The following is a 25,657-nucleotide window of genomic DNA, read 5'->3' on the forward strand; positions in this document are numbered from 1 at the left end:
GCCCGGTAGGAATTTTGTCCATCTGGCTGATTGGCCGGGGCCATTTGGTTTTTGCCTACTGCGTAGCAAATCCGTCACAACTTGTAAGGTTGCGGTTAGGCATTGGTTTATGGTTTGGTTGGTTGAGGGGCATAGATTGGCTGTGCCTGCCCCTCTAATGCTGCTGCTGCAAGGGATTCCGTTAAAGGAATCAGGGGCTAACTATTGCTTGTCCACTCTGTCAAGGGGGCTCGGGCCATAGCAATGAGCTCCTGGTTACATTTGGGGAGGGCTGAGGGCAGGTTCCCTGCTCCATAGCTAACCCCAAGTGTATTCCCCTATTCTGACTTTTGCATCGTGCGGAATGTCAGTCTGTCCCCCACGGTGGGGGCAGATGCCTTAACCAATGCCTAAGCAACCACTCATATGTTTGTATTTTAATAAAGTTGTGGACAAAATTATGCCAAAAACCTTAAACAAAAAATTCTGTGTGATGTGTGAGTTATTGGGGTGGCCCTGGGGACCTTGACACGCAACTCTTTTAAAAAGATCAGACTCCTTCATGTAGGAGAGAGAATATTTGGGAGGAAAGTCCTATCGACGGCTATTCGCTATCATCTGAATGGGACCCTCCATGTGAAGCAGTTTACCTAAATATCATCTGTTTCCGTATCAAACAGTCTGTGCCTATCAACATTTTTGCAGCATGTTCTCCTCTGCAGAGACTTCGGAGGGGATCCCTGTCACCATCGCATTGATGAGTGCTGAAAGGAGATTACTGTACTTGCACAGTGCATTGCCCTACAACTAGCTCTAATAACGGTTCCCTTGTCATCATATCAATGCCTTTGGAGAACTAAGGGGCATGGAAAGCCAGAGAAGCCTGCAAACAGCAGCAATCTCCTGCTCATGCAGACATATGAGAGACCTACACTGGCTCCCAGTACGTTTCCGAGCACAATTCAAAGTGTTGGTGCTGACCTTTAAAGCCCTAAACGGCCTCGGTCCAGTATACCTGAAGGAGCGTCTCCACCCCCATCGTTCTGCCCGGATGCTGAGGTCCAGCACTGAGGGCCTTCTGACGGTTCCCTCATCGCGAGAAGCAAGGCAACAGGGAGCCAGGCAGAGGGCCTTCTCGGTAGTGGCACCCGCCCTGTGGAACGCCCTTCCAGCAGATGTCAAAGCGATAAACAACTATCTGACATTCAGAAGACATCTTAAGGCAGCCCTGCTCACGGAAGTTTTTAACGTGTGATTTTACTGTATTTTTGGTTTCTATGGAAGCCACCCAGAGTGGCTGGGGAGGCCCAGCCAGATGGGCGGGGTATAAATAATAAATTATTATTATTATTATTATTATTATTATTATTATTATTACATATCATGGAATGTAAAATCAGTGAGCAATCAAGAAAATAAAACTGTGTTCTATGGCAAGCCTTCTTGGAAGGGTTTTCTCAAACTCAGCATATAAATGTTTTAAATGAATTAAAATAACACCATAGCTGTCAACTTACAGATTTGAAAATAAGGGACCAGCAGCCCCGAAAATAAGGGATCAACAATTACTTTGATAAAATACATATTTTGTTGCATGCAAATGGCTTTAGATACCTATTAGGTCCATAAATTACCATGTCACACATATTCAACACAAAAAACAGCGGCAATTTGTTGTTGACAAAGGACAGCTGGACATAGAAAGAGCCCCATTACCTTCAGTAGCTTATTAAAGGGACATCATCAATAAGGGACAGCAGCGGGACATGGCGCTGGGATAAGGGACTGTCCCGCCAAATAAGGGACACTTGACAGCTATGAATAACACAACCTTAACATATTTAAACATCAGAATTTCTTACCCTATCTCAAGATTCAGAGGTGTTCGCAATGGTAAGGCTCTTGTTAACCTGCACCTGGCTGGAAGAAAAACTTAGCTAGTGAATAGGAATCGAGTCTCGCACTAGGAAAGCGGCACAAATGGCACTGCATAGCAACAATATCAATGCTGATTTATGCGATTGTGTAGATTTCAAAATACTGTTATGGGCTACCATGCCTGAATTTCTTCTAACACTGTATGACTTTGCAATTAAGAATGAATGCTAATTTACAGAAAATCATTAGCCATTTGAGAGATCAAATCATACCAGCAAGAGGGTGGGATGAAGTTATGAAACTGTCTGTCTTAGTCTGAGTAGGGACCAAGATTCTTAGAAAGGAGACTGTATGAATTTGGCCATAAAATGATAGAATAGTAAAGGTAAAGGGACCCCTGACCATTAGGTCCAGTCGTGACTGACTCTGGGGTTGCGGTGCTCATCTCGCTTTATTGGCCGAGGGAGCCGGCATACAGCTTCCGGGTCATGTGGCCAGCATGACTAAGCCACTTCTGGTGAACCAGAACAGCGCACGGAAACACTGTTTACCCTCCTGCCGGAGTGGTACCCATTTATCTACTTGCACTTTGACGTGCTTTCGAACTGCTAAGTTGGCAGGAGTAGGGACCGAGCAACGGGAGCTCACCCCGTCGCGGGGATTTGAACCGCCGACCTTCTGATTGGCAAGTCCTAGGCTCTGTGGTTTGACCCACAGTGCAACCCGCGTCCCAAAAATGATAGAATAGTTCTGGCTTTAAGGGTCTCAGCAAGCTACTGACTGCTGGTGGGGGCAGACAACCAACAGTATGAGACATCTCTACTAGAATATATGCACCGGCTCCCATAAGCTACTGGCTCAGATTGGTATATAAAGCCCTGAAGAACTAGAGTCCCACATATCTTAAAGACCAATTGAACACTTACATCACAGCTCAGTCCCTGAGAGCATCCAGTTCCCCCCCATATCACAGAAGCTAAACTAGCTTCAAGTAGATACCAGATATTTAATTTTGTTGCTCCCTTGCTATAGAATACTTTTCCAGCAGAAATTCAGCAGACATTCTTGATTTTGACGCTGAGGCTTCTCTCAGTTGTTTTTTTATTCCGCCTCCAACTACTTAAAACCTTCTGAATTAGCAAGTCATTTTTCCGATTATGTTGTACCATTTCAAATGCAGTTTTATGTCTTATTGTTGCACGCCACACTGATGTTTTACGATCTGGTGGCATATAAATACTTTTATAAATGAAACAGTGGGCAGTATTTAATCATTCTCAGCAAATTTCAATGGGGCCGCTCCAAATATGACTTCTAATTGTGTATCACCCACTCAGTAAAGCAACATCTGCCTCCAATCCGAAATACCAACTTGAAACAAAAGGTTTCTGGAGGATAAGAAGAGAACTTGCATGGCAAGCTTCCCTAGGGAGTACATTCTGAAGAGCAGATCCCATTGCACCTTCATGCCACTCCCAAACTTATGTAGGATTTTTAATTGGAGCAGGTATTCTCCTGAAGATCTCAGCGTATGGGTTTCATTTTATTCTTCTTCCTGTAGTCTATCACTGCCACCAGACATCTGTTCCCAATTACCACTTCCTCACCCAGGCCTGGCAGAAAAAAATAGAACTGGGTGTAATCAACTTATTGGTGCCATTTTATTTATAGGCAGCTTTTTGCCACCCAAGTGGTGGTAGGTTCATGCCAGATCTCCAAATACAGTGGTGCCCCGCAAGACGAATGCCTCGCAAGACGAAAAACTCGCTAGACGAAAGAGTTTTCCGTCTTTTGAGGTGCTTCGCAAGACGAATTTCCCTATGGGCTTGCTTCGCAAGATGAAAACGTCTTGCGAGTTTTTCCCCGCCCCCCTTTCCCCCCTTTTTCTAAGCCGCTAAGCCGCTTAGCCGCTAAGCCACTAATAGCCGCTAAGCCGCTAATAACGCTAAGCCGCTAATAGGGGTGCTTCGCAAGACGAAAAAACCGCAAGACGAAGAGACTCGCGGAACGAATTAATTTCGTCTTGCGAGGCACCACTGTACACTGCTCCTAGAAGTTTCATGTAGATATTGAAGAATGTGGTGGACAAGATCAGATCTTGAGGAGCTCCACTAGACAAATTCCACAAAGCAGTGCAAAGCATAAATGCATCAACATTACTTTCTGGGATCTTCCTAACAAGGAGACTGCACATTGCAATGCCTCAGGAGGTCACAATGGTAGCAACAGAGATTCAAGAAAATCAGCCTGCTTGGATAGGCCCCTATATATCTCTTGACATAGATCCAGTGGTTTTTTTAAAAAAAAAAAACGTTTAGGGGTACTCTCATTTTCCTACTCATATTGAAATACTGCCTCTCAGACCTTGTGGGGGGGCCGGACTATATTTTGAAGGAAAAAAAATATGAACGAATTCCTATGCCCTGCAAATAACCCAGAGATGCATTTTAAATAAAAGGACACATTCTACTCATGTAAAAACACGCTGATTCTCGGACCGTCCGTGGGCCGGATTGAGAAGATGATTGGGTCGGATCCAGCCCCCGGGCCTTAGTTTGCCTACCCATGGCAGATCCACCAGTTAACCAACGCAGTTACCAACCAAAACGTAGCCTGAAATCAGATTGATATAGATCTATATGATCATTTCCCTCCTGAATGTCCAAGAGCCAAACCGCTACCACCCCATCCTTTCAGAGGAAGGGTAAGGTAGAAATTTAACAAACAAACAAATAAACTTTGCCCATAAAACTGACCAGATTAGTTAGATTCAGGGGATCTAAGGATAACTTCTAAAGTAGAAAACACACAATTGTCTCCTTCAAGAGAGGAGGATAGGAGTTCTTCCCTAAGAGAGGAAACCATCACAGAATGGGCCAAACTGAGTAGCTCAACTTGACTGGCTACAGTCAGCCAAGTGTGTGTGTGAAACTGGCTAGAGACCCCCAAGAACTCTGGGAAAATCACTCAAATTCAGACAAGCAACTGTAGTCAGTGGAGGTCAATATGGCATTCAAGTTGTAAACTTAGGTCCCAAGATGTGGGGAAGATCCAAAAGGCAAATGGAAACACAATGAATTATATTTTTCATAAAATTTATATACCACTTGACTATAAAAATAAAAACAAATTATGCTTGGCAGGTGAACTGCCATTTAGGCAAAAATAAGGGTGCATACAAAAAAGCAAAAAGATAAAAACAGCAATACATAATTATCAAAATCCCAAAGGCAGCCTGCGCATAGTAACTAATGACACAACTAATGGGCCATTTCAATTGGGGTTTAGGCCCAGCTTTGGCACCAAATCTGCTTTGGTTGCCCTATATGATGACCTCTGCCAGGAGAGAAAGAAATGTGTCCATCTTAATTCTCCTTGACCTCTCAGTGGCTTTTGATACCATCAGCCACAGTATCGTTCTGGAGCAGACGTCCGAGTTAGGGGTGTGTGGCACCGCTTTGTGGTGGTTCTGGTCTACTTGGGTGATCATTCCCCAGGGTGATGCTTGAGGAGTACCTCTTTGGGCCCCTGAAGCCTTCAATGTGGGGTTCCCCAGGGTTCAGTTTTATCCCCTATACTGTTCAACATCTACATCAGGGGTCAGCAAGGTTTATCTTGCCTGGACCGGATCGGTCCCACGGGGATCCCTTTGTAGGCTGGATCGCACACGCTCCTGTGATTTTCAGCACTTGCGTCTACGCAAACACGATTTTTTTGCGCCGTGGAAGCGAGTCCCTGCACCGCACTGGTTTAGCACAGCGCGTGAGTGGGCAGCTCAGTTTGGGAGCGGCTCATGGGCCGGTCAAACGACCTCTGCAGGCCGCTTCCGGCCCATGGGCCTTAGGTTGCTGACCCCTGATCTACATGAAACCGCTGAGTGGGGTTATCCACAACTCTGGAGTACATTGTCAGCAGACTGCTGATGGCACACTGCTCTACTTCTTTTTACATCTGCAGGTGAGGCAGCGGAAGTGCTGGACCAGTGTCTTGCCTCAGTAATGGGTTGGATGAGAGTCAATAAACTGAAGCGCAATCCAGATTAAGCCTGGGGGCAGTTTTCTAGACTGGATGGCTGGCAGGCTGCCTGCTCTTGATGGGGTTACACTTCCTCTGAAGGAGTGGGTATATAGCTTCAGGGTTCTTCTGGATCCATGGCTACTCTTGAAACTTGGGCAGCCTCCGTGGCACTGAGTTCCTTCCATCAGTTCCAGCAGGTGGCCCAGCTGTGCCCCTACCTGGATAAAGGTAAAGGTAAAGGGACCCCTGACCATTAGGTCCAGTCGTGGCTGACTCTGGGGTTGCGGCGCTCATCTTGCTTTAGTGGCCGAGGGAGCCAGCGTACAGCTTCCGGGTCATGTGGCTGGCATGACTAAGCCACTTCTGGCGAACCAGAGCAGTGCACAGAAACGCCGTTTACATTCCCGCCGGAGCGGTACCTATTTATCTACTTGCACTTTGACGTGCTTTCGAACTGCTAGGTTGGCAGGAGCAGGGACTGAGCAATGGGAGCTCACCCCGTCGCAGGGATTCGAACCGCTGACCTTCTGATCGGCAAGCCCTAGGCTCTGTGGTTTAACCCACAGCGCCACCCGCGTCCCGCCCCTATTTGGATAGGGATAGCCTAACTTCTGCCATCTACGCTCTGGTAATCACTAGATTAGATTACTTCAACATAGTAGACGTGGGGCTGCCTCAGAAGACATTTCAGAAACTTCAGCTGCTGCAATATTCAGCAGCCAGGTTACTCATTGGGGCAAGACGGTTTGAGCATATAACGCCAATCCTCACCCAACTGCACTTACGGCCAATCAGTTTCTGTTCCGAATTCAAAGTGCTGGTCTTGACCATATAAGGAAAGCCGATTTAGATTTAGCAAGTTTATTTCTATTATATATGGTAAACCATTTAAGTCAGTGATGGCCAAACTCTGCCCTCCAGATGTTTTGTTGTTTTTTAAAAAAATAATATTTATTAAGATTTTACAAAATCAAGAATACAAAAATGCATAGTAAAACAAGAAAACAGAAGAAAACTCTCGAACAAAAATACAAGATACAGAAAAACCAAGAAAAATAGAGAAATAAAAAAAAGAAAGTTAAAACAAATACATTTTTATAACTTTAAACTCATTAACTTATTTCTTTGACTTCCTCACACCTCCCCTTTTTGTATTCCCATTAAGATATTCAAATCAGCAAATCCTTATGTTCTTTCATCTATCTTAACTCTAAATCTTAACATATTGTAACCCTATAATTTCACCAAATTTTTAATTCATTTTTGCATACTCTTTTTAACTTTGTTGCTAATGCCACTTATTTTCAGTTAATGCCACTTATTTTCATCATCCCTGACCACTGGTCCTGTTAGCTAGGGGGGATGGGAGTTGTAGTCCCAAAACAGCTGGAGGGCAGAGTTTGGCCATCACTGATTTAAGTTGTTTTAGCTGTTTTAATAAACTAAATTTGGCTTACTTTTATGTGGAGTTTAGAAATATTTTCTATATTGCAGTAAACAAAAATGAAAACGTTTGCCATATTAATTTTACATGCCATCCAAATGTCTCAATGGTCTCATCCAGTGGTTCCCAAACTTTTTCAGCCCCACCCCCCCACACCCCGGCTTGGTTACATAAACTCGCTCCTCGTGCCCCCCACCCCACCCTAAAATAAACCATTGTTTTGAACAGTAGTTTGCATGACCCACTAAGGAAGATTATAACGCAATAAACTTCTGAAAAGTAACAATTAATTGCACATTTGTTCAAAACCCAAATAAAACTATGCTGTTTAATTAATTAAACATCGGTGAACAAGACTACCCCAGTGTGTCAGAACATTTGTGGTAATTTTATTGAGTATCCAAAACATTAGATCAACGGAGGAGGAATAATAAAAAAGCCTTGAAGGGAAGGCAGAAATTGCATAAACACAAATTAAAGAACAAATAGCAGCAACAGAGGTTGCAGTCAGTGTTGGAAACTCAGATATACAAGGTAGGTGCAACACCTCTATCTATCCTTAGCAACAGCACTCGGTGTCTTCTGTTTAGCTATTAAGGCACAAAAACTCCCCCCCCCCTTCCTGGATCCTACATAGGTTGTCACATCCCATTCACAGCCTTCCCATTAACTTCACTTTTAATGAAAAAGTATTTTAAAGACATCAACAGCACATCTGGCTTTAGGATGGGCTTTGGATTTACCGTATGGGTTTACCGTATTTTTCTGTGTATAACACGCCCCTGTGTATAGGACGACCCCTATTTTTTGGGACACCAAATTAGGGAAATGGGGGGCGGGGATTGCCCAGAGGTCCTGAGCTTTTGGGGGGGATTGCCAACAATCGCTCACCCGCCTGACCGCCGCTGCCAATTGCACGTCTTGCTGAAGCCACCAATCGTCCGCCCGCTCACCGCCAACTGCCCGCCCAATTGCCGCAGCAGCAGCCAATCGTCAGCAGGCCTTGCCGCAGTCACCAATCACCCGCCCAATCGCCACTGACAATCTCCTGCTCGTGGCTGCCACCAATCGCCTGTTCCCCCATGCACTATCTGTGTATAAGATGACTCCCAATTTTTTACATTTCCTTACAATAAATTTTTTTTGGGAAAAATACAGAACTCTGCAACAATCCAAACTCTGCTTAGCTGAGAGCAAGTGTCACTGAATTCAATAGTACTTTCTTCTGCTAGACTTCTAATGTCAATTCTGGGACACGTTATATCACCCCACCAATCCTAGCATGAAACAGCAGTGGGTGAAATAATTTTGTGCAAGAACCTCTGCCCACCACTGAAGAGCGCACTGAGCCCCAGAAAGCACCATACCTTTTAGAAAGTGGTAGGAGGTATTCAAAAGCTTGGGAGAAATCCCAGATCACAGGAAAAGGCAGAACATCAACTGCCTCAAGGGATCACAAAGGCACCACCCATCTTATATATGTTTACTCACAGAAGTAAGTTTTGCTGTGTTTTTCGGTGCTTGCACCCAAAACAGGATCCAAGGATGGGAGTTGTTTTTGTGTGCCCTGGGGGCACACAATTCACATTTGCAGGGAGATCTTTTTGGCTGGAATTGTAAAAATCAACACCAGAATTGAGTTCACTGTTGACATTCCAGGCTGAGGAATGAGACCATACTGGTGCAACAAGCTTAGCGTCATCATGGACTAAGCAACTGTGACACAAACTTGGAACACAAACCCAGTTAAGAAAAGTCTTTGAGTCCCATCCCTATTCATCCCCAAGGGGAAATAAGCCCCAAACTTACACACACACAAACAAACACACTCACACACACACACACACAAAAACATACCACCCTGTGATCCTTGGATGAAAGGCAGTAGATTGTATTATATTATTATATTATATTATATTATATTATATTATATTATATTATATTATATTATATTAATAATACAGTGGTGCCTCGCAAGACGAAATTAATTCGTTCTGCGAGTTTTTTCGTCTTGCGATTTTTTTGTCTTGCGAAGCACGGACTTTGGAAAAGCTTCAAAAATCACCAAAGTCTTCAAAAACCTCAAAAAAGGCTACCACACTGCGTGCTATGAGTGAATGCACGGTTTTAAGAAAAAGGAAACAAACTTGCAAGACAAAGGAAACAAACTTGCAAGACGTTTTAGTCTTGCGAAGCATGCCCAAAGGGAAATCCATCTTGCGAAGCGACTCAAAAAACGAAAAACTCTTTCGTTTTGCGAGTTTTTCGTCGTTAGAGGCATTTGTCTTGCGAGGTACCACTGTAGTTGTTGTTGTTAACACCTATTGGTTAGTGCCTAGCGTATCACTAGGGCTAAGTAGTACACTTCACCCCACCGCAACTATTTTTAAAGGGGGGTGAATAATATTTGTTTGGTGAAATGCTATATGATTAATAACAAGAGCAGATAATACAAATGAGGCTCTTTAAAAAGGTGGAAACTATGCCAGTTCATTGATTTTGCAACACAGCAACGTGCCACCATTTTGAGATTCATTTTCTTAAACATCACGTTCTTCATCAAGCAGACTATATCTGTCCCCTTCTAGCAACAGATCTAACATTGCCCGAGTTGTTAAAACTTTCAAAAATGGTGACAGATTTGACTTGCCTACAAGCAGAGAAAGCCTCCCTTCACCTGAAACATCTTCGTTATGTTTGTACGATTATCAGACTATGGAGATCCTGGACTGAGTCATTATAGCAGCCATGGGGACTCGCGCTGAAAACCCTACATCTCGCATATTTTCTGCAGCTATTATAATGAACTGTTACTTTGGATGGGAAAGACAAAAGGCCAAACTCCTGTGCACTTTGAGAGCAGAGTATGAAGTTTCTTCTACAGGCCTCTACCATAACATAGACCACAGTGTTCCTTCTAACCATTATGCCACGCTGCCTCTCCAGTGATCGAGCAGCAAAATCCCACAGGAGCTGAGAAGGGTCAGAACGAGTCTTCCCCTGGGGGTGAAGGTGATAAAGCTGATGTACGCTTAATTACAGGAGGCACAGAACTAGGCATTGCGAGTAAAGGTCGCAGGAGAACAACTGGGAGACAACTGCAGGCAAAAACATAAGCACCGAATGCAAGTGCTTATACGCTAATGCTAAAAGCCTCTGAACCATCATAGGTGAATGAGAGTCTTACAGGATGGCATCTAATGGGCACAATGGAAACCTGGCGGAATGCAGAGAACCAGTAGGATACAGTTACCTATGGACACAAAATCTATTGGAAGGGCCTATTGGAGGTGGTGTCACTATTTACATCAAAGAGAGCATTGAGTCCAGCAAGCTGGAAACCCCCAAAGGGGCAGATGACTCCACATAATGATTGTGGGCACTGGTGCCAGGGCCCATGAGTAATTTAGCACTGGAAACATGCTCTCATCCCCCTGATCAAAATGCTCAGGGAGATCTTATACATGGGTAGGTGAACTAAGGCCCGGGGGGCTGGATTTGGCCCAATCACCTTCTAAATCTGGCCCATGTGTTTTTTACATGAGTAGAATGTGCCCCTTTACTTAAAATGCATCTCTGGGTTATTTGTGGGGCATTGGAATTCGTTCATTTTTTTCCTTCAAACTATAGTCCGGCCCCCAACAAGGTGTGAGGGACAGTGGACCGGCCCCCTGCTGAAAAAGTTTGCTGACTCCTGATCTTATAGAAGGCACCCCGAGAGTAATCTAGTCCACTTTCTGTAATGCAGAATCGCAGCTAAAAAATCCCTGACAGATGTTGGATCACAGGCTTCGGAAAGCAGTGGCAAACACATGTGGCAGAGGGAGGGAAGGTATAACTTGAGATTTCTTGGAGACACTCCAATTCTGCTCTCTGAGTGTGCAAGGTGCATACAACCTCATTTGGCAGCGCAGCTGAACCACCTATTTCAACACACTATTACAAGAACAATGCTTCCAGCTGCAACCATACTGCAACTAGGGATGGGCATTATCTGCCAAATCTGCTTTCTTATTTATGTGCATTTTTTTTCTTTTAAAAAAAGATCTCTACCCTTTTAATTAAAAATAAACAGCTATTTATTTATTTTTTAAAAAAGGGTTTCTCATTTTCCAGTCTTTCCAAAGTTCCATTCTCCACATTAAAAAATCATCACCATCACAAACTGGTATCAAAAAGTTCTCACGAAAATTCAGCAAGATTTTAGTGCAACTTTTAAATATACACAATTTTGTATGCAATTTTTCAAATTCGGTGTATTTTTGTTCTTACTTCCACTAATATACATATTTATACGCACTCCTCCCCCTGCTACATTCATATTTGTACACATTACTTAGCTGGAAAACTGCACTGAAAAATTAGGAGACGAGTGAATTTTGAGGGCTGGCTGTGTTACGGTTTGCAGATCATTTCAGAAAGTGTGAATTGGGTATGTTTGCCTTTAAACGCAAACTGAATCAAATTCATCCTCCATTCCTAGCTGCAGCCTCGACAGAGAAACAGCAACTGGAATTTAGAGACCCCCCCCCAACTTGTTTGCTTGTCAGGGGCCTATAAATCTTCTACACGCTTCCAAAGCACTGTGGCTTTCCTTCAAGTTTTTATTCTGCCTTTGAAAAGCGATTGAAATTTTGCCAGATTATTTTATACATTTGTGCATTCAAAACATTCCCACCATGTTGAGTCGAAAGCTCTCAAGAGGAACAGCTGCTCCTGTGAGAGTTCAGTAACTGGATAATTCACCCTTTCCACATTTGGCTCCTAGCCAGGCTTCAAGACTGCGCATTTTTCGTTTGGTTCTGGGGGATTCAGATTTTGAACCTGCAACCATATTACTGAAACCTGAAGAGGTCTGAGCTCAGACTGCGCTTTAAGATCCAATCTGCTTAGGTAAGCGGAAACGCACAGAACGGCTGGACAGACACCTTGTCACAGGGCAGAGAAGACTTCTCAACACTGCAAGCCCATTCAAATTTCCTTGGGACTTTCCATTCACCCGCTGCTAAGTAAGCCCTTCTTCCTCTTTCTCTGTGGCCGGCCACCTAGTTCAGCCTATTTTATTGCTCTTCATACACAGTTTCAAGAGCTCTGGCTAATGATAGCACAAAGTCTCATTCAGAATCAAGACCCAATCCATGCCATGCACAGCACTGTTGTCCATCAATCATGGATGTCAGTGCACATTACGTTTCAGGCAGAAAATGTGGATTTGAAACACAATGCCAAATTCAGGAATGTGTCTTGTTCCCTACTAGGAAACACAGCTCGAGGCTTTTCAATTTGGGACGGAGGAAAGGAGACTAAGGTGTCTTCTTCGGTGGAAACAGGATATGCTTATAAAATTATTAATGTCGCAAGGAGAGTGTATAAAGAAATATTTACTACCTCTCCTGAAAACAATTTAACTCAGGGTCACCAAATTAAACATACTGGCAATGGGTTCAGGACAGACAAAATAAAGTATTTCCTCATGCAAGACATAGCTAAGTTTTGTAATCCAGTGCTACGACATGCGGTGATGGCCACTGGTTTAAATTACTAAAAGAAGCGCAGACAAATTACTTATAAGAATAAATGCTCGTCATTGACCATAACGGGAAAATGATTTTGACTTGTAATGTTTTTTATACAAACTGCCAACTCATAAAAAAAACCCTTGAGGCAGTGTGCAATAAAATCATTAAACCATACAATGATAAAACACAGAATAAATGACCAATCAGATTGCTTCTTGCAATGCAATTTTTAGGATTTTAGGTGCTCGTTTGATTTCCAGTGTTCCAAATTCCTGGTGCCATAACACTAAAAGCCTTGGTTCGTGGACAAACGAAACCCATTTGAGGCATCTGTGAGAGGCCCCTTCTGCATTATACATTTTTAAAAGTATCACACGCCACAGTCATGGTTCCCCCAAAGAATACTGGGAACTGTAGTCTTTAAAGGGTGCTGAGAGTTGTTAAGAAACCCTCAGAGATCTTCAATTGCCTGGGAAGAGGGAAGATTGCTAAACCACTGAGAATTGCAGCTCTGTGAGGGTAATGCACACCGGGTTGACCCCTCATCCAACAAGGCCTTATTATGGACCAAGCTGCATTCAATAACAATACCACAAAATTTAGGGGGCACAGGGGAAGAGCAACCAGAGTCCTGTGGACGAGGGGAAAATGGCGTGGAAGCAGCCATACCCTCATCCACCACAATTATCCTTCCTTCCTTCATGGAGGGTGGCTCAGTGAACAAGTAATAGCTATGATAGCTACATGGAACTTATTGGAAGCAACCAACAGGACATTTCATCACATGTGGTGGGAATGTAAAAAAGTGAAAAGCTTCTGGGAAATGATATATAACGAGATGAAAAAAATGTTGAAATATACATTTATAAAGAAACCAGAAGCATTTTTACTGGGCATTGTAGGAAGTGATATAAATAGAAAAGAATATAAGCTGTTTTTATATGCAACAACACCAGCAAGAATATTATTGGCACAAAAATGGAAGCGAGAAGAATTATCGACGAAAGAATAGAGGATGAAATTAATGGACTATGCAGAACTAGACAAACTAACAGGAAGGATTCGAAATCTGCAGGACCAGAAATTCACAGAAGACTGGTGTAAATTTGAAAAGAAATTGTGATGATCAGACTACGTTTGTAGGTTTGCAAGAAGTTTTGTGAGGTGAATTATTGGAACTATTGCAAAAATGGATAAAGGGGAGGGTGGTTAGTTAAGATAATTAAAGGCAATATGAATTTAAGAAATGCATAAGAAGTGATAAAAACGGTGGATCATCAGAGGTGCTGATGGAAGTCCAAAAAAGACTGTATAAGTGGTGCAGTTTTCTGGTATGTATTATAATTTATATGTTAAAATTAATAAAAAATATTATAAAAAAGGAAGCAACCAACAGACAACGGCCACGAAATCCAAGTTGTGCTCATAGGCTTCCCATAGTTATATTGTTGACCACCAAAGGAGACAGAATGCTGGATTTTTTGGTCACAAAAATCACAGAACCGAAGAATGAATTATAAGCTACCTATGATCAATACAGAAAATCCAGACCTAAGGCATTTTCAACAGATGGTTGCCCAGCTTCTGCTTGAAGACAGGGAATTGGTTCCACTGTCTAACTGCTCTTACTGTCGAGAGGGTTCTCCATGCAGAACTTTGCATTTGTCTCTGCTGAATTTCATTTTGTCATGAATCCAAGTTCTCCACCCTGTTAACTTCATTTTGAAAATATATTTCGGTTCTTCCAAGGTGCCAAATTAGTCCTCCAAGCTTTATGCCACCTGCAAACGTTTGTGCCATCTGCAGACTTTATGAAGATTCCTTCCACCTCTTCATCCAAGATAAAAATGTTAAAGAACACCAGGCATGACAGAGCGCTGCAGCACTCCACTCAAAACCTGCATGCAGAATGAAGATGAGCCATTAATGAGCAGTCCGTGTGTAGTTTTTGAACCAAAAGTGAATTCACCTGATGGTACTATTGCCTATCCCAGGCAAAGGCAAACTCAGCCCTCCAGATGTTTTGGGACTACAACTCCCATCATCCCTGACCACTGGTCCTGTTAGCTAGGGATCATGGGAGTTGTAGTCCAAAACATCTGGAGGGCTGAGTTTGCCTTTGCCTGGCTTATTCTGTATTTAACAAGTTTGCTAACAAAATATCATGAAGGGCTTTCATTTCAAACAAACCCCATAATTCAAGATGGCGACCAAGTTGGTGTCTTGAACTTATGCTTTCTATGGCTGTACAGTGGTACCTCAAGTGAAGTACTTAATTCGTTCTGGAGGTCCGTTCTTAACCTGAAACTGTTCTTAACCTGAAGCACCACTTTAGCTAATGGGGCCTCCCCACTGCCACACAATTTCTGTTATCATCCAGAAGCAAAGTTCTTAACCCAAATATTAATATTTCTGGGTTAGCGGAGTCTGTAACCTGAAGCATATGTGACCTGAGGTACCAATGTACAGTCAAACAACTGAATTCTGGCCTGAATAAAACGAAAACCACTCTCAAAGAAGAGTTCTATACAGTGGAACCTCGCAAGACGAAATTAATTCGTTCTGTGAGTTTTTTTCGTCTTGCGATTTTTTTCGTCTTGCGAAGCATGGATTTTGGAAAAGCTTCAAAAGCTCAAAAAAGGCTACCACACCACGTGCTATGAGTTGCTCCTCGAAGTCAAGTCACAACTGCACCCCCTGAATGCACGGTTTTAAGAAAAAGGAAACAAACTTGCAAGACAAAGGAAACAAACTTGCAAGACGTTTTCGTCTTGCGAAGCAAGTCCATAGGGAAAATCGTCTTGCGAAGCAACTCAAAAAACGAAAAACTCTTTCATCTTGCAAGTTTTTCGTCTTACGAGGCATTCGTCTTGCGAGGTACCACTGTATTGGAATCAAAGAGAAAAAGCAGGGGGGATAGAGGTATTGGGTCCAACTTCTGAGGGAGCTCTGAATGGGTAAATACGAGGCAGCTGCTGAAGGAGAATTTCAAGGAATCACATCACTATAAAGTATTTATATACACCATGTTTGTGTTATTGAGTTTAGTAGGATAGAACCACTGGTAATCCTTCTGTTGATAGAAGATGGAAAAACTAAAGTCAGCAAATGAAAGGAAGCCTTCAGCTTTTAGCCTCAGAAACTTGAATAAAGTGAAATTGCTGAAGATAATGTAGAAAGCAATGCAGGCCGACAGGGACATTCTACAGCATAAAGGTTTACAAGGCCGGTGGAGAAGCAAACATTTGAGGATTTTGCCAACGTGCAGGATCAGTGCTCAAGTGAGCTGATATTGTATTTGACAGAAACGAAGAAAAACAGAAACACATGCAGATTCACGTCAGTGCAACAAGTGACGGACAGCAACCGTAGAGAGTCTTGGCAATGCCTGAGAAAGAGCTTGCTTGCTCCCTTTTTATCACTGGATCTCACATTCATGCCAGAACCTTGAAGTTGTTGTTGTTGTTGTTGTTATTCAAACAATTTATACATGGCTTAAGCGGTGTACAAGATCTCTAAGCGGTGTACAAGAAATAAGATGCAGGAAAGGTAAAAACTGGTTAAAATTACAAAACTCCAAGCTGCAATTAAAATGCTTGGAGGATAAAAACATATTCCGTGAGCACTGGGAATTCCACAAGGAATTTCTGTCTGACCTTAGCTGGGCCCGTTGTTGTTCAACGTCTTTATAAACGACTTGGACAAAGGGTGTTCATCAAATATATCATCACTGTCTTGATACCATAAGATTGAATATCAAACCTTACATTAGAGCTGTAAAAAAGCGTGCAGTGTGGAAAACCAAGAAGGGACAGTATAATTTTATACTATATTGCTTTCAGACCAAATTTCCCCTTAACCATTATGCCTTCCTGCAGAGATATATATAGGAACAAATACAGCCCCAGCAGCCCTGCCAGCCTTTGCTATGTCTTATAAATTTGTTATAATATTTGACTTTTATTATTTTGAATAATTTTATCATTTTGAAGTAATTAATACATTAGATTTGTTTTTTATGCATATATTAAATATGGACTGTAGAATTGAGACACACACACACATACCAAGTGAAAATGCACTTAATTTTAAATCTTACAGTCACATCTTAATCTTATTTAGGAAATGTATTCATTTTTCTAGTGAGCTACGGCTGATTAAAAAGCAACCATCTGTTAGAGTTGAAACCAGCACTGAAGGAGCTGCCTATGGTGCTACAAATGACACAAACTCTAAGGGAAAAAAATTGTCCAGTAGCGCCTTAGAGACCAACTAAGTTTGTTCTTGGTATAAGATTTCTGTGTATCACAGCGGGTTGGCAACCTAAGGCCCATGGGCCACAAGCGGCCCACGGGAGTTGTTTAACCGGCCCCCGAGCCAAGCCGCCCGCTTGGAGAGTCCCTGCACACTGCACTAAGCTGGCGCAGCGCAGCGACTCGCTTCTGTGGCGCCGGAAATCGTGTCTGCACATGAACAGGTGCTGGAAATTGCATCTGCGCAAACGTAGATGCCGGAAGTCGCGGGCGAGTGCGCATCCAGCCCACGGAGGGCCCAGGCGAGGTAAACCTTGCCAACGAGTGGTGTATCTGAAGAAGTGTGCGTGCACACGAAAGCTTATACCAAGAACAAACTTAGTTGGTCTCTAAGGCGCTACTGGACAATTTTTTAATTTTTTTATATATTTCGACTGTGGAAGATCAACACAGCTAACTACCTGAATCTAAGGCAGAAATTTCACACATTAGACGTATTTCTGGAAAACATACAAGAGGAAAAAGAGGGTGTCAAGCAAAATGAGAGTACAGTGGTACCTCGGGTTAAGTACTTAATTCGTTCTGGAGGTTCGTTCTTAATCTGAAACTGTTCTTAACCTGAAGCACCACTTTAGCTAATGGGGCCTCCTGCTGCCACCGTGCCGCCAGAGCATGATTTCTGTTCTTATCCTGAAGCAAAGTTCTTAACCTGAAGCACTATTTCTGGGTTAGCGGAGTCTGTAACCTGAAGCGTATGTAACCCGAAGCGTATGTAACCCGAGATTGAAAAGTCTGCAAAGTAAGATTTTATTGTGCCTGGCAGTGGCAGGCTAATGATAGGTGTTGCGTAGCTGCTGCCTCAACCCCAGCTAGGTCTGTGACTCAGTCCAAGCAGCAGCCACACACACACACACACACACACACACACACACACACACTTTGCCTCTTCCACCACTCCCTTTGGGCTGCTTCTGTTTGCTCAATGGGTTTCTTACTTGTCCTCTCCCTTGGAAATCATGTTGTTGTTGTTTAGTCGTTTAGTCGTGTCCGACTCTTCATGACCCCATGGACCAGAGAACGCCAGGCACTCCTGTCCTCCACTGCCCCCCGCAGCTTGGTCAGACTCATGCTGGTAACCTCGAAAACACTATCCAACCATCTCGTCCTCTGTCGCCCCCTTCTCCTTGTGCCCTCCATCTTTCCCAACATCAGGGTCTTCTCCAGGGAGTCTTCTCTTCTCATGAGGTGGCCAAAGTACTGGAGCCTCAGCTTCACAATCTGTCCTTCCAGTGAGCACTCAGGGCTGATTTCCTTCAGAATGGAGAGGTTTGATCTTCTTGCAGTCCATGGGACTCTCAAGAGTCTCCTCCAGCCCCATAATTCAAAAGCATCAATTCTTCGGCGATCAGCCTTCTTTATGGTCCAGCTCTCACTTCCATACATCACTACTGGGAAAACCATAGCTTTAACTATACGGACCTTTGTTGGCAAGGTGATGTCTCTAAATACCACCAGAGAGGCTCAAAGGCAATTTTAGTCTCATATGCGGTATTAACTAACAGCCTTGCCAACTTAAACACTGCTATCACAACTGCAGAAATGGTGCTTAACCCCAGTTAAACTTTCATATATGCATAAACATACTGCCAGTGGTGTGGGACACAGGCATCTATAGGCACTTGTGGTGGACATGACTGACTGACGGTAAATTTGAGGGAACAAGCGTTTAATGAGATAAGTAAAATCACTCATCAGTATATCAAAAAGCCTCCAGAGCTTGCATTACTGAATCTGTATTTAAATGGGAATTGGTACTTGGGGGGGGGGGGACGACCACTACAGTCGTACCCTGGAAGCTGAACACCTTGGCTCCTGAACAAATCAGCTCCCGAACGATCGAAACCCGGAAGTGAGCGTTCCGGTTTTCGAACGATTTTCGGAAGCTGAATGTCCGGCAAAGCTTCCGATTGACTGCAGGACGCTCCTGCAGCCAATCAGAGGCCACGCTTTGGTTTTCAAATGGTTCCGGGAGTTAAACGGACTCCTGGAATGCGTTCTGTTCAAAAACCAATGCACCACTGTACTTTGATTTCTCCTAGTGGCAGCATTTTAGTTATACAGACACCCTGGAAAGACTTAAAGGTGCGAACCTGAACACTTGGTACAAGAGAGTATGGTGTATTGCCCTTACAGAAGAACAAGCACAAACTGAGACCAGGAAGAGGAACACAGCACAAATACACCTTTGCAGGAGAATGGTGGACCTTTATTTCATTCACAAATACTCCAGAAAACCAAGTATCAGTTCCAGAGGTGAATCACTTACTAAGAACGTGTTTTACTGATGTATACTGTTACAAGTTGTGGTGAGTGTATTTTCTGGGGTCCCTGGGAAAATTTCATTGGTTTTGTTGGCTATGGGTTACCTTTATTTCCACAATGTATATGTGATGATTTTGAAAATAATGCAAATAATTTTCTTTAAAAACCCAGCCTTATTGACTCATTGAAGTCGCCGAGTGATAAGGGATGACCTCTAAGTCACTGGTTTTCAACCGGTTGGTCAGGACTCATTAGCGGGTTGCGGCCTGATCCAAAGTGGGTCATTAGAGGCATGGCCACCATGCAAAAAAATGGTAAAAGAAATGCAGGTTTGGGTTAAAAATGGGTCCTGGATCTGAAAAGGTTGAATTTACCTGCTCTAAGTGACTTGTTCTATGGCAACCTTGATATCCATATCAGAAAGAGTTGAACACGTATATAATCAGGGAAGAGTTAGAATCACAGAATCATAGAGTTGGAAGAGACCCCAAGGGCCATCGAGTCCAACCCCCTGCCAAGCAGGAAACACCATCAGAGCACTCCTGACATATGGTTGTCAAGCCTCTGCTTAAAGACCTCCAAAGAAGGAGACTCCACCACACTCCTTGGCAGCAAATTCCACTGTCGAATAGTTGCTATTTCATGCTCATTAATTCAGCCCCAAATGTTTGTGATGTTAGAAAGGATCGTAGTTTCCTGTTCTATAATAAAATATGAAAGGGGGGAAAGGACTTAGGTTGGTAGAAAATGAAATCACCATTAAACTATTGAAGGAGGAGGAGGAGGAGAATGCTCCTACTGGTCTGTGTCTCGGAAAAGGAAAGGAAATATATCCCTTATTCCTCAAACAAAAAATGGCTAAGCATATGTAGCTGCATTTGTGCAAGTCACTGCCTGTTACTCGCTTCTCTTTCTGCCTCGTTTCCCTTCCCTCCCAAAGGAACGAGACCTTGGGGTCATAATGGATAGCTTAATGAAGAGCTTTACCCAGCATGTAGCAGCCACCCAAAAGGCAAATTCCATGCTAGGGATCGTTAGGAAAGGAACTTAAAATAAAACTGTCAGTATTGTACTGCCATGATACAAATCTACAGTGGTGCCCCGCAAGACGAACGCCTCGCAAGACGGAAAACCCGCTAGACGAAAGGGTTTTCCGTTTTGGAGGCACTTCGCAAAACGAATTTCCCTATGGGCTTGCTTTGCAAGATGAAAATGTCTTGCGAGTTCCTGCGGGGTTTTTTTTTTCCTTTTTTCCCCCTTTTCCTAAGCCACTAAGCCGCTTATCAGCTGATCCGCTGATAAGCCGCTTAACAGCTGATCGCTAAAAGCCGCTAAACCGCTAATAGTGCTAATCCACTAAGCTGTCAATGGGCTTGCTTCGCAAGAGGAAAAAACCGCTAGACGAAGAGCCTCACGGAACGGATTAATTTCGTCTTGCGAGACACCACTGTATGGTGTAACCACACTTGGGATGCTGTGTAAAGCTGTGGTTGCCTCCCGTGAAGGATATTGATGGGGTGGAAAAGATTCAGATAAGAGCATCCAAAATGATAATGAAAAAGCAACTTCCTACTGAACTCAATGGGACTTACTGCTGAATATATTGAGATATATAGAATTGTGCTCTTAACCAACCTGCCATTCCTGTGTAGGCAGAGCAGCAACTCCATCAATCAATATCTGAACTCAAAACAGTCTTTCGCACTTAGGGAGTTCACATCTACAAAGAGGAACTTTTAATAGTTGTGTAGAGAAGGCCATTTCAGCAAGTATGACAAACTATACCTGCAGAAGATCCCTTAAAACTTTCAAAGATGCAGGAGCCCTGATCGCTTCAGCCTCAACACTGAACATGTGAAAAAAAGAGAATAATGTAATCCTTGCATGTGAGAATGGATTCTACAGGAAACTGGTCTGCCAACCAAAGCCACATTTTATATCTGTTTTGTTTGTTTTAAAACTGGCAGCTTGCTTCGTTGATTTTCAGTGCCATTATACCAAAGTGGTTTGAGGATTACGGTCAACATTTGTGAAAGCAAAATAATAAATTCAGTCCACATGAGAAAAATATTGAAGACAGAAATGTCGGGGGGGGGGATTGCATTAATTTGGAACACATGAGGACAAATGAGAAGGAATTCAAAAATGCAGAGCAAAAGGAAGAAATGGGAACGAGTAAACAATGCAAGGAAGGAAAGAAAAAGAAGGAAACAAACATATCAGATGCAAACTTGAATAGATGCAGTAAAGTCTTTTGGAAGGAAACTGGGCAATGAAATGATGCTACAGGGTGAAAAATGGGCAGCTCTTAGAACAGGGAACCTTTTCCCCGTTGAGGACAGAATTCCTTCAAGAGTAAAGCTGTTGGGACCACAAGCCCCAAGTGGCCAAGGCCAGCCCCAAACAGGCCGGGGGCCAAATCGCCCCCACCCACCGCCATTCTTACATACACAATTTGTCACCACACGTACACTTCTCATTCACACACATCTTACAGGGACGGGTCACGTATTTTTCCTTCCGCGGTGAGAAAGGGCACGGAAAGCAAAACCATGGATCTTCCCACCCAGGACTTTTCCCGCACGCGAAGGTCGCTTCAGGGGCCAGGCTGCAGAGCGCACCGCATATCAGGAGGCACACGGATGATTCGATGCAGCCCACGGGGGAGATGTCCCCTGCTACCACCTGAAATGATAAACCTATGGGAACAAAGCCTGTCATGTGCATTGTAGTTCTCAAAGTTACATCAGCACCACATCCTGTAAGACAGAGTTGTTCCGCCTGGCCTTTGGCTTGGAATCAGTTTGATTCCCTCCCCCTCTTTCTTTTTTCCTTTCCCCTCCTGTGATGAGGCTGCATTTTCATGTTTTAATGTTGTATTTCAATCAACTTGTTTGTATTATTGGTTGTTAGCCACCCTGAGCCCGGTCTTGGCTAGGGAGGGCAGGGTATAAATAAAATTTATTATTATTTATTATATATCTAATAAGGGATGTGGGTGGTGCTGTGGGTTAAACCACATAGCCTAGGACTTGCCGATCAGAAGGTTGGCGGTTCAAATCCCCGCAATGGGGTGAGCTCCTGTTGCTCGGCCCCTGCTCCTGCCCACCCAGCAGTCCAAAAGCACGTCAAAGTGCAAGTAGATAAATAGGTACCGCTCTGGCGGGAAGGTAAACAGCGTTTCCGTACGCTGCTCTGGTTCGCCAGAAGTGGCTTAGGCATGCTGACCACATGACCCGGAAGCTGTATGCCGGCTCCCTCGGCCAATACAGCGAGATGAGCGCCACAACCCCCAGAGTCGGCCACGACTGGACCTAATGGTCAAGGTTCCTTTAATAAAGTAACATCTTCCTTAATGTTTGTCTCCTTGTTGTAATTCCTTATTTTCAATCACTTCAATCCTATATATATCTTTGACAATTTTTCAATTAGCACCCTCATCTCCCACCCTCCCCCAAGACCCATTGCTTCCCTCCACCCAGGTGTGATCTTCTTTACATACTGTAATTTTGTTGTTGTTGCATTACCTGCTGTTTATATTTGTTGTTCCATCTTTATTATGATATTATCCTATCTCCTTGCACCCTTTAGGCTATTGCATGTTAATTTTTAAGCTCCAAAACCAACTCTTTTCATGTAAACCTTTACACATTCCCACTCTTTATAGATTTTTTGATTGGGACAACCTCTAATTCATGCTATTAACTTTGCCATTTCCGCAAATTCAAAAATTTTGGCTCTCCATTCTAGTAATTCTGGTATTTTGTCTGTTTTCCCATTTTTCGGCACTAATATTCTGGCCGCAGCTGTTGCATAAAGGAATACATTCCTTCTAAAAGCCAGTTTTCAATATTCCATACAACCCAGATAAGTTGCCATATTTCAAACCGTGAAAAGTAGTTGGTTTTTTGGCGAAGTTGTTGAGGTTTTTTTTAAATTTTTTGCCCTAAGTTGAGCTTTTTCCCATATGTGTCCGGGAAATTCCGGATGTATGGCAACCTTACGATACTAACTTTTTTGTCCACGCTCTAGCCTGACTCAAATGCCTAAACTGGAAAAGTTGAAGACCTTTATATAGAAGTCTCTGGGGGCCAAGGGCTGAGACCGCAACTCTTCCAGTATTTTCACTGAAAAAAAATTACACATTTCAACAAGTAATTATTCTGAGAGAAAAGACAGTGTGGGGAATTAAGAGAGAATATGGTGCTAAAATTGTAGCAGCTGTTAATGGAACATGCTCACAACAGGGAACATCAATAGTTGGAATCCAGGCTTAGGTTAGCAAATAAGGGAAGAAATCGGAATATTTGTTCATGGAAATATGTGATGTAGTGGACTAGGACCTTAACGACCAGGGTTCAAGGCTCCCTGGGTGAGCTTGGGTCAGTCACTTACCATCTCTCAGCATAATCTACACTACAGGGTTGTGAGGATAAAATGGAAAGTGGGAGGAGCGGGCATGCCACGTTGAGCTCCTTGGAGAAAATGGGGGATATGCATGTAATAAAAGGCAAATAAATAAATAACAGATGAGAAGATAACCTCTACTCCTCAGTGGGCCATCAACTGGAGGGCAAATGTTACAGTGAATGTGGCCATTTTAAAAGTACAGTGGTACCTCGGGCTACAAACACTTTGGGTTACAAACTCCGCTAACCCAGAAGCAGTACCTCGGATTGAGAACTTTGACCCAGGATGAGAACAGAAATCACGCAATGGCGGCACGGCGGCAGCAAGAGGCCCCATGAGCGAAAGCGCACCTCAGATTAAGAACAGTTTCGGTTTAAGAATGGACCTCCGGAACGAATTAAGTTCATAACCCGAGGTACCACCATATCTCCCCACCCCTCAGGTATCTGACTGATACTCCAAGATTAGGACTTTTAAGCAAAATATTCTGGGCCTTACAGGAACCTAGTCACTGTATTAATTGGTAGCATGTTCAGCTTCTGTCCTAGGAATGTCCAGGAATGAGCAGGTCTCCCAAGAATGGGAGTGGAGAAGTAAAATACTGCACTTGTCCACGCAGTCAACTGCCTAACCCCAGTGTTTTGGCAGTCCAGCCCACATTAGGGACCATCACACACTTTATTATTTATTTAATGTACACGTCTCCTCCCTTGAAGCACCCTGAAGTGCTTTACAATCCAAGAATCCAATGTCTCACCTGCACACAGAGACATCTCTGCATCCCTCCTCCATCCCAGAGTGCCTTCACACTCCAGATGATGTACAGTCATACCTTGATTCTCGAATGGTTCTCAAATCGGCTCCCGAATGCCGAAAACCCAGAAGTAAGTGTTCTGGTTTTCAAACGTTTTTTGGAAGCCAAACTTCCAACACGGCTTCTGCAGCCAATCAGAAGCCGCACCTTGGTTTCCAAACAGTTTCGGAAGTCAAACGGACTTCCAAAACAAATTAAGTCTGAGAACCAAGGTTCCACGGTATCTAATGCTGGGCTTTTCAGGCAGGAAATGTAATAGTTGACCTCACTTTCAACTGTGTAAAAATGTAATGGATCAACTAAACTTTAAAATTTGCCCAAGATTTCTAGGAGACGTTTTGAAAAGGGGAAGTAAGTGTCAGCAATTGTGTGTAATATTTGAAAATTATATAGTGCACTAAAAGGGAAACTTTTATATTTTCTCCTTTTGTTTCTTCTTCTTTTTGTACAGTTGCATGCTAGAATGAACATACAAAGGCGCTAGCTGATGCGGTCGAAGTAGAACTCAATGTCGTTTAGCTGCTATGAAGTGGAACCTGACTGTTAAGTCATTTGTGGTGGAAGTGCAATCGCAGTAAGGCATTTATTCAGGCCAGAAATCAAAGGAAAAACTCGTGGATTACCCAACTACCCCTTTTGGCCCTTATTTGACTGGTTTCCTAAACTGGATGAACACAAAAAGGAACAAACATCCCACTTTCATCTAGACATACAGTCTTCCCAAATGTACTATTACGATTTCTACATATGCCAACGTTTACGAAAACTCATATAGCGGAAGCACACTCCCTTTCCTTTTCTGACCAAAATGTTTATAAAAGACAATTTCTCCAATATCAATGATAGGATCCAAACGATCACAAAGCAGGGGGCAAAAGAGACAAAGGGGAAATGTTTAAAAGTACAAAAACTGTATTTTTATACAATTATAAACCTATAAACTGATTTCCGTTTACAGACCCATTTCCAAGATGGAGATTGCAAATTTTTAAAAGTCCCTGCTAGGAGCTACGGACAGAAG

At 43.2% G+C, this 25,657-nt stretch overlaps 1 protein-coding gene across 5 annotated transcripts in view; it reads right to left on the minus strand.

The window, feature by feature from the left end:
• Positions 1 to 25,657, minus strand: part of NTF3 (neurotrophin 3) — a 62,830-nt gene that overhangs the window by 6,365 nt on the left and 30,808 nt on the right. Inside the window, exon 1 of one of the 5 annotated variants that reach the window (XM_079975480.1) lies at positions 1,842 to 1,899. The exons of the other annotated variants lie outside the window; for them this stretch is intronic. The gene's annotated coding sequence lies outside the window, so the exon portion shown is untranslated. Of the gene's footprint in view, positions 1 to 1,841; positions 1,900 to 25,657 lie in introns of those variants that run through there. 5 annotated transcript variants of the gene reach the window in all.

Source organism: Podarcis cretensis (assembly GCF_951804945.1).
Source record: "Podarcis cretensis genome assembly, chromosome: 5".
Lineage (NCBI taxonomy): Eukaryota > Metazoa > Chordata > Lepidosauria > Squamata > Lacertidae > Podarcis > Podarcis cretensis.